The 9,373-nt window shown below is 39.0% G+C and overlaps 1 non-coding gene across 1 annotated transcript; it reads left to right on the top strand.

Moving 5' to 3' along the window:
• Positions 1-9,266: 9,266 nt before the first annotated feature.
• On the top strand, positions 9,267-9,373 carry LOC141597991 (small nucleolar RNA R71). Its single transcript, XR_012523196.1, has one exon. It is a non-coding gene; the product is annotated as a small nucleolar RNA R71 (small nucleolar RNA).

Genomic DNA, 9,373 nt, shown 5'->3' on the forward strand with positions numbered 1-9,373 from the left:
CTAAGAAAACCACAAATGAATGGCACGTAGCAATTTGTGAACCAACATGTCATGCAATGTTACAATTCATAAAGCACGTATCATTACATGGATATGTATGCCAACGTGGAGGCCTCCAAGACCAATCCACATTTTCGTCTCGATCTCTCATACAACTATTTTTCCGATATTAACTATATTCCCGTGTTAGCGAGCAATATAAAAATATATCGTCGAGATTATTTAATTAATTATCTCATAATAAATCAAATAACCGTAAGCGTTAAATATCACACTGTAAGTGTGTGACCACATAGGTTCATCGCTAAACCGGTAATAATTAATCTCATTAACTATTAATCGAGGTTGGCGTCTAACAACACTTCTCGACAGCCGGATAGCGTGAATACCAATATTCACTGTACTCGAACCTGGTAAAGGATACTGTATTTATTTCCCTCCATCGTTCCAACTCCGGATCGTCCTAGGGTATGGTTTGACTGTCAAACCCCATGAGACGACCACTATGTTATATGTCTATCATTATTGGTCGGAAATGACTTTAAGAAACTCCTTTCTTAAATCATTCGTCTACCCTGGCCAAGGTTTTATATAACCAATAAGATTAATGACAACCTAGAGTTCAAACTCTTTACCTTGAGTTACGGATTCTATCATGACTCACCACTAGTTGCATAGGTACTCAATTATACCCAATGACCATTCAACTAGCATTTTTACACACTAGGTGTCTGGTATCTAAGTATAATAAGTAGTCTATTAACTACAATGATAATCTCAGGTCAAAGGATAAAATATACAATTACTTCTTAAGAGAATTTCCACATTGACAGTGCATAGGTAATAATAACCATTTGGGAAATCTCACTGTTGATCACGTTCAATAATTATATCTCCATATGCATTATCTATATTATAACTTAATGAATGAGATCCATTAATACTCATCATATGAGTGTCGTTATCAATATATTGGTCTATTCGGATTATCATAGTCCCGTTCTGATGATCCAACGACCAAGAACACTTTTAGACTAAACTCTATAATACTCGACTCTCATTATCATAATCTCCATTATGATGTCAAGTATACCAGTTTAATCAAGGATTTATCATCGTATTAACACTTTAATAAGATAATAAGAAAAAACCATCTAATTATTAATCCCCATTAATAATTACACCGTATGAAATACGTTCTAAACGTTACATAACGATTGATCTGGGGCATAGTTCCAACACCTGAAACCCCGTTTCAATCCATCCGAAATGGCATTAAAAAGAGCTAAAGCTTCGGTTTGAAACTAATATAAAATTACACATTCATACGCATTAATCATATGAATAAAATGAAAACATTTAATACGCCCAAAAGAGTCAACTTTTGGAATTGAACTTTCCACTTGAAAAAAAATGCTTATAATTACAATTATAAACGTTATCCAAAAGAAAATTTGCAAAACAAAGTCACGAAGTATGGGAATAAATGGCATTCGAGAAACATTCTAATCACCGTACCAAAAAAAAATATTCTAATCTATCTATTATTGTCTTCAGATCCTATTAAGTTCGAAAGACAATAATTTGAAGTGAATTTGTGACCGTATCTTAACAATCCTTATTTCATAATTAGTCCATATCTACTGTTCAATTATGGCCAATTTTATGTGTCTATTTCTAGGGTCAACAGAAGGACGGTTTGAAAATTATAATTTGGAACCACGAAACGGATAGATGTAATATTATTACAATGTAAATTTTCAATATTTATATTAATCATTATACTGACATAGGCTCTGTTTGGTAAAACTAGCTGAAAAGGTACCTGAAACATGAAAAGGTACCTGAAAACTGAAAAGGTAGCTAAAAATTAAGAACTGATAAGGCAACTGATTATATGAAAAAAGTTTTGGCAAATTAACTGAAAAGGTAGCTTATTTGGATGAAATGACGAAAAAGGATATAATAACTATTTAATATTATAGATTGAAGGGGGAAAAAGGGAATATAAATTAGAACACAAATTCTCATTATAGACGGACACTATCCGTCTATACGTATAGACAGATACCACTTTCCCTCACAAAATACCCATTTGCCATAAAGTGGGAAGCACATGGGGATGCCCCACCTTGTCCCCCTACCCATTTTATTAGAGGTCTTTACCCGTCTATTCGCCCCACCCGTCTATACCAAGACCTATTGAAATTAGAATCAGGTACCTGAAATCTCAAATGCTACTCTAGGTAGCATTTCATTTCAGGTAGCTTTTTTGGACAAATAAACTACTTGCCAAACACTTGCAAAAATATAAGCTACCTGAAATTTTGGTCAAATAAGCTACTTTAACCAAATAAGATACCTGAACTGTTTGGTAAAACTAACTGAAAAGGTAGCTGAAAACTGAAAAGCTAGCTGAAACCTGAAAAGGTAACTGATAAAGTAGCTAAAAATTAGGAACTGATAAGGTAGCTGATTATATAAAAAAATGTTTGGCAAACTAACTGAAAAGGTAACTGATTTTGATGAAATGACGTAAAAGGATATGATAATTATTTAATAGTATAAATTTAAAGGGTAAAAACGAAAAATCTAACCAAATCAGGTACCTGAAATCTCAAATGCTACTCTAGGTAGCATTTCATTTCAGGTAGCTTATTTGGTTAAATAAGCTACTTGCCAAACGCTTACAAAAAAATAAGGTACCTGAAATTTTGGTCAAATAAGCTAATTTAACCAAATCAGGTACCTGAAATGTCTTGCCAAACGGAGCCTTAGGTTATTTTTCAAGCACGACTTTGTATTAACAATACTAACCACTACTACAAATCCAGGCAACCACAACGGCCCTTTAACAACGCTTATTCACGAAAATCACCAAAAGACATTGTAGAATGGATAACTATCTTTGCGCGAAATTTTACTAAACTTAATTACAACGGTTATGTGTTGTTAACCGTTGTTATTGGTTTTAACAACGGGTCAAACTTGCACAACCGTTGTTAATATAAAAACTAATAACAACAGTTTACTCTGTAATACATTATAACCGTTGTTATAATTTTGGCGCAAAATTAGTGAAACGTAATTATAACGGTTATATTAGTACCCGTTGTTATTACGTTTTAACAACGGTTGTGATACCCGTCGCTGTGAGTACCAAAGATAAAATTTTTAATTCCTATTAAGACTAACCTAGGCTAGTGGTAACAGGGTCGATCCGTAAGGAGGCAGTTGTAAACTTTAGTTGTCTAATGAAAGTCTAAGGTAACAATTATGGGGGTTGATTTGAATTGTTCTATAGCTAATGGCAATAAAAGGAAAATAAACTAAAAATACGAATTTAAACAAAGAAGGATACTAGGATGATTGGGTCATTATAGCTTCGGCGGCAGCAAACTAAGTCGGTCTGAAATAAACACAGGTAAGGCGGGAAATAAGAGGTCCTCTCGGTCCACTCCTAACAAATAGCATCTCTCGATCTCGCTAAAGGTCCCTAATGTCACTAATACGACTTTCGTCTGAAAGCGACTAATGGTCTAAACTATACCTATCTTTCGATCTTAGCACAGTTTAGTCGAATTAATTGACGGTCAAGCAACCTACCCTACCTTTCGGTCTAATGGGTCAGTCACAAAATAGGTATCTAACTGGTCGCATGCATTCGATTCGTTAAATATAAGATTAAAAACAATTAAAACGAAAGATAACCTTACAAGGTCAGTCGATCGACCAACAATGTCAGTCGATCGATCGATCGACACGTGGTTCGATCCGTGTTCAATCTAGTGCCGCCTAGCCATAAATCGCCTACATCCTAGCACTAACTATTTAGCTACTCATGGTGAATGTAAAAACAACAAATAAACTAATAACGATTACTGTATTCATGCTTAATGTAAATAATAACAGCGGAAATATGACAATTGGCTTTGGGGCATTAACTATCAATTCTATTCTAATATTAAAAGCGAAGCAATAAACTAAGATTAGGGCAGAATAAAATACCGAAAATTCCAGAGGAAAGATTAAGAACAAAGGGGCAGAAATTCCAATGCTAAAGTCGATATATCAAACCCTAATTACTCGGAAGAAAAATATGAAACTATTGTGATGTGAAACTTAATGTATTCTCTGATCTAAAATTCTGCCTAATAGACTTGATGTTGGTGTTACGTTATATAGCAATAGACGCAACAATTTATTTCTAAAACCTAAACTTCACGGGCCTTGAGATTCACGACTTTCTAATTCTCGTCTGGTAAAGAAATCTGGTCGATCGACTACTCAGGCTGGTCGATCGACTGCTCCTCAGCAACAGTAGCTTCTGGATCCCGATAGTTGGTCGATCGACTGATGGAACTAGTCGATCGACCGGATGAGCTGCTACTTGACTTCTTTATTCTCGTGGACTCGTCTTTTGGGCCTTGGATCGCGCACCAAGCTCGTTCCTTAAGTGATTCCTTTACGTCATTTGCAATGCAGATTACTCGGGGGCGGATTTGGCTTGATTTCCCGTCGAATTCTTCACATTTCTGCAATAAAGTACAAAATACGGAAGTAGACGGAAATAGGGAGAAAAGCAACAAATATTACACAAATGAGCTCTGAAATGCGTGTAAAAAGAGATGTAAAACATCATATAAATGACACGCATCAAATCTCCCCAAACCAAACCTTGCTTGTCCCCAAGCAAGAACTAGACTCGATCTAATGACCTAATGGAACGAGTTCAATCTCAGAGCGAATTGACAACTGTAAAGCCTAAACCAATTTAATGCACAACCAACAATCAATTAGTAATGTGAATCATGCAAACGAGTTATAAAGTCGTCGAAAACTGCTTAACCGTTAACTGTAGAGACTTATCAAATTGGACTCTCACGGGCCACTCAAATCACTCAATAAGCGCAGGTGATATATATGTAAGATAGGAAGAATAAATTTGTAGCGACTCTCACCTAACTGCGACCTATGAAAGCATGCCAGCAATAAATTATGAAGATGACCTCTATGACCATACATATGCATTCCAACCAAACAGATGACCATTGACACATGCCGAGGTATAATTATGGAAGTGTGAGGTATGGGTAAGAAGGGGCAAAACATTTTATGGTAAAGTGGAGGTACAGGTGATCAAGCTAGTACCAAAACAGAACCAAATGGCAACATCCAACTTCTTGCTCATAATCAAACGAAACAGTGCCATAACAAGCACAAAACTCACAATCTCCAAAATAGAAGTAATCAATAAAACTCCCCATAGGATATAAATGGAACATGGGAGCAAAAATCGCCAAAAGATAAGGATAAGTTATGCGAATTGACTTTCTTTTTTTTTTCTTTTTCTCTTCGACACTCAGTCGATCGACCTAAAGGAGCAGTCGATCGACTGCTTTGAACAGTACAGAAACTTTTCTTTCTTTTTTTTTTTTTCTTTTTCGAATCATTCTCATTTTTTTTTTCTTTTTCTTTTGTTTCTTTCTTTCCTTCTTTCATTTTCCAACCATCATCTCAACAGAGCAAATGCCACCAAAAACGGGTAACAATCCCAAGAAAACAGACTACTAGCTTGACAAAGGACAGGCTAAAAGTAGGATGTAGTAAATGGGACAAAAAGGTTATTTTTGGCGGTGTGAAGCTTATGGGTAAAATGAGAAAAAGGAAACCTCTACCACATGTGTCAACTAACCACAAACCGAGTGCATACAGGTATTAAGTAGATCAAATTCATAATTATGCAAATTAAGGAAACATGTCTCATAAGGAGTACTACTCACATTCCTAAATAAACCGGTCATAGATGTCACCAGTTATAGGCTCTAAATCTCAGAAAGTATGATGTAGTTTGCCAATTTTCTAAGTCAAGTCTCAAGTTCAGCAAGAATGTAACGAAAACTCGTAGATATGCATATGTGATTCTACTAATAACATGTCAATCAAGCACGGCTCAGGCAAAACAGATGCAAATGCAATATCATCCTTGAAATACTACCGTTCCGACTCGACCTATATGCTGAAATAAACGTGCAATTTTTTGAAATTTTTCAAATTTTTTCAATTTTTGATAAATATGTGAAATGAAATAAACAATGCAAAACAAAATTAAACGTGAATGCAAACAAATGAAATGCGACGCAAAACCCTTCCCCAAACCAAATCGCACAATGTCCTCATTGTGCAAAATCATGTAATGAAAGCTAAGAGAAATGGGAATTTGCGAGAAAAAGGGAAATAAAAACACAAAGATATAAAGTAAAGACTTGGGAACTCACAAGACTTTAAGCGCAGCAAAGGAAACCTCCCCAAACCAGCGTGAGCTAGGAGGTTTCAGTAGCCAGCAGTGCTACCAATAAGGACCTGAAAAGACAATTAAAACCACGCATAAGACTGAAGAAAACAATTTTGAAACGTAAAATTGTGCAAGAATGAGGCAATAGAAGAAATAGACAATTCGACGGAAATAAAGTGGAGTAGAAGACTCCCTTAGGACCGCATATCGACCAAACACAGCAGGGGAGAGGTCGTGAATGAACATAGCAGCAGCAGTGGTCGATCGATCTAAAGAAGCAGTCGATCGACCAGGTGGGCGTGAACAGTAGCTCCTGTAACCTGCAATTCAGTCGATCGACCAATGGTGCCAGTCGATCGACTGAAAATACTGCTGCAGCGTCTTATTTCTTCGTAATTGCTCAATGATTTGAGCAAACAAGCTCTAATTACCTGCAAATGCACAATAGTACGCGCCCAAAATTGCGCAAAACCCAGAACGAAGTCTAAAGTACTTCAAAATTCTAAGCAAACGAAAATAAAAGCGAAGTTTTCGCGCACACAAAAGCAATAAAAAAATATAGTTCGAAAGCAATAAAGTGAAGTTTATAACGAACTTGATCAACTAATAGTTGATCAAAAAGGACCACGGTATGGCCCACTTCGTCGGCTTCTGGCTACTAGAGGTAGCCTCAATGGTGCTCATCTTATCAGTTGCACCCTTCTTAGCTTCGACAATTGGAGAATTCAGCTGTTCAGCTTCGTCATCTCCCCAATCAAGGATTTCCTTGGAATCGTCGAACTCCAAATCTGCCCATTTCACCTTAACCGGCTCATCTTCCACTTCCTCGTCAGTCCCATAGCTTAAGCATCCAAGACCGCCTCTTGAAACGATCTGCTCTGTCTCAGCTGGAGCATCCAGCTGCTCTTCCTTCCCCAAACCAGCTCCTGCGATGTCTAAAACAACAAGTTTTTCCTCCTTCTTGCTCCCAGTTCGGGGCGGAGGGGTTAACACAGCAGTAGTAATAGGGATAGGCAATTCAGGAAGCACAAAGTACGATTTCTTTTCAGAAACCGTGTTACAAGTGACAGGCCACATAGGATCCTTTTTCTTAGCCGGCTGGGCAAAAACAATAGAGTGTTTCCCAACCTTGAAGGTCAAGGTACCTAGGCCGACATCGATGACTGCACCAGCAGTGTGCAGAAACGGCCTACCTAAAATGATCGGTATATGTTCATCCTCAGGCATATCTAGGACAACAAAGTCAATAGGGAAGAAAAACTTCCCTATTTGGACGGGTATGTCCTCTAGGATTCCTATGGGCTCGACCGCAGATCGGTCAGCCATCTGGACTGTCATTTCAGTAATAGCAAACCGGGTCAACTTGAGTCTCCTAGCTAAACTCAAGGGCATGACACTTATGCTAGCTCCTAAGTCACATAAAGCCTTTTCGATAGAAAAGGTGCCTATGCTACAAGGGACGGAAAAACTGCCCGGGTCTTCTAACTTATGGGGCGCAGTGTGAGACAAGTAAGAGCAAGACTCTTTAGTTAACGCAACAGTATGAACATGTTCAAGTGATTTTTTCTTTGACAACAACTGTTTCATAAACTTAGTATATGCTGGCACTTGGTTAACTAACTCAAGAAAGGGTACCTGAACATTTAAGCTACGAATAACTTTCTCAAATTTGCTAAAGGATACCTGTTCCTTGGTCGGCACGAGTCTCTCCGGATATGGGGCTGTAAGGAGCACCTTAGCCCTCTCCTCTAATTCGCGCGCGCCGGCGTCCTTGGACTTTGGCTGGAAGTCCGTCACCTTTTCTTTGTTGAAGCTAGACCCCTCCTCGGACCGTCTCAAATGAGACCCATTAACCGTCATTGGATCGAACTTGGAGCCGGGATCGACCCATCAGCATTCGGTCCGCTTTCAAAACTTTCGGGACGGTGGTACCCGAAACAAGTGGTCTCGTAAATTATTTGGCATTAAAGGACGAAACTCTTCAATATCAGCAGTGATATGGGTCGATCGACTACCCTCCTCAGTCGATCGACTGGGTTGCACAGTTCCAGAAGCTCCTGTAACCCGTGTTTCAGTCGATCGACTAGGTACTTGATCGATCGATCGAAATACCCGGGCTGTGACAATTGTTTTTTGATTTATTCGTTCTGACTTTGGTTAGACTCGGATCCGCCTCATTCTTCTCATGACTTTCTCGACCATGGCGGGACCATCAAGGGTGGACCCGCTCCTCAAGGTGATGGCATGTAAGGTCTCCTTTTGCTCGGGTTGAGTGGGTAGGTGCCCAGGAGCTCGAGTGTTACTTTTACTAGCCAACTGAGCTATTTGGCTCTCTAGCAACTTCATCCCGGCCTCTCTTGCTTGGGACTCCTTTAGCAACAGATTTTTCAGCTCGGAAAACTCAGAATTTTGCGTTTGTTGCTGCTGCGGCACATAAGGAGGCTTTTGGTATTGCTGTTGCTTTTGATGCGGAGGTACACATATGGTCTTGCTGAAGTGAGGTTGAGTTGGATTCAAAACATTCTGGCTTCTCCAACTCAAATTCGGGTGCGGTGGCTCGTAGTAGGTGTTGTTCTGCCTGTAGTGTTGAAATGCAGCACAAGATTCAAAGGGACTAGGGCAGTTCTTCGAGACATGGCCCTCCACTCCACACCTTTCGCAAAGGAAGGGACCGTCTGAAACAGCGTTGACTTGGTATATCCCACCCTTAGAGGCTCCTCCTAACTCATACTTGTCAAATCTTGCGGTGAGAGCCTCAAGTGCAGCAACAGAGGAAGATTCAGCAGCTCTCCTCTGGTTCCCTCTCGAATTCCCATACTCGGCCTTGTGGGTAGCTAGATCGTCAATGATCTTCCACCCCTTGGTTGCTCCCAAATTTTCAGCAAATCTCCCATTGGCTGCAGCATCCAAAATGGCCCTCTGATCGTCATACAACCCATTGTAAAAATGATTGCACAAGCTCCACTTTTCAAATCCATGGTGCGGTATGGTTCGCACTAACTTCTTGAATCGGACCCATGCCTCATGGAAATTCTCATCTGGCCCTTGTTTAAAACCCGTGATTTGGGCTCTAATAGC

Source organism: Silene latifolia, chromosome 8, assembly GCF_048544455.1.
Source record: "Silene latifolia isolate original U9 population chromosome 8, ASM4854445v1, whole genome shotgun sequence".
NCBI classification, from domain to species: domain Eukaryota; kingdom Viridiplantae; phylum Streptophyta; class Magnoliopsida; order Caryophyllales; family Caryophyllaceae; genus Silene; species Silene latifolia.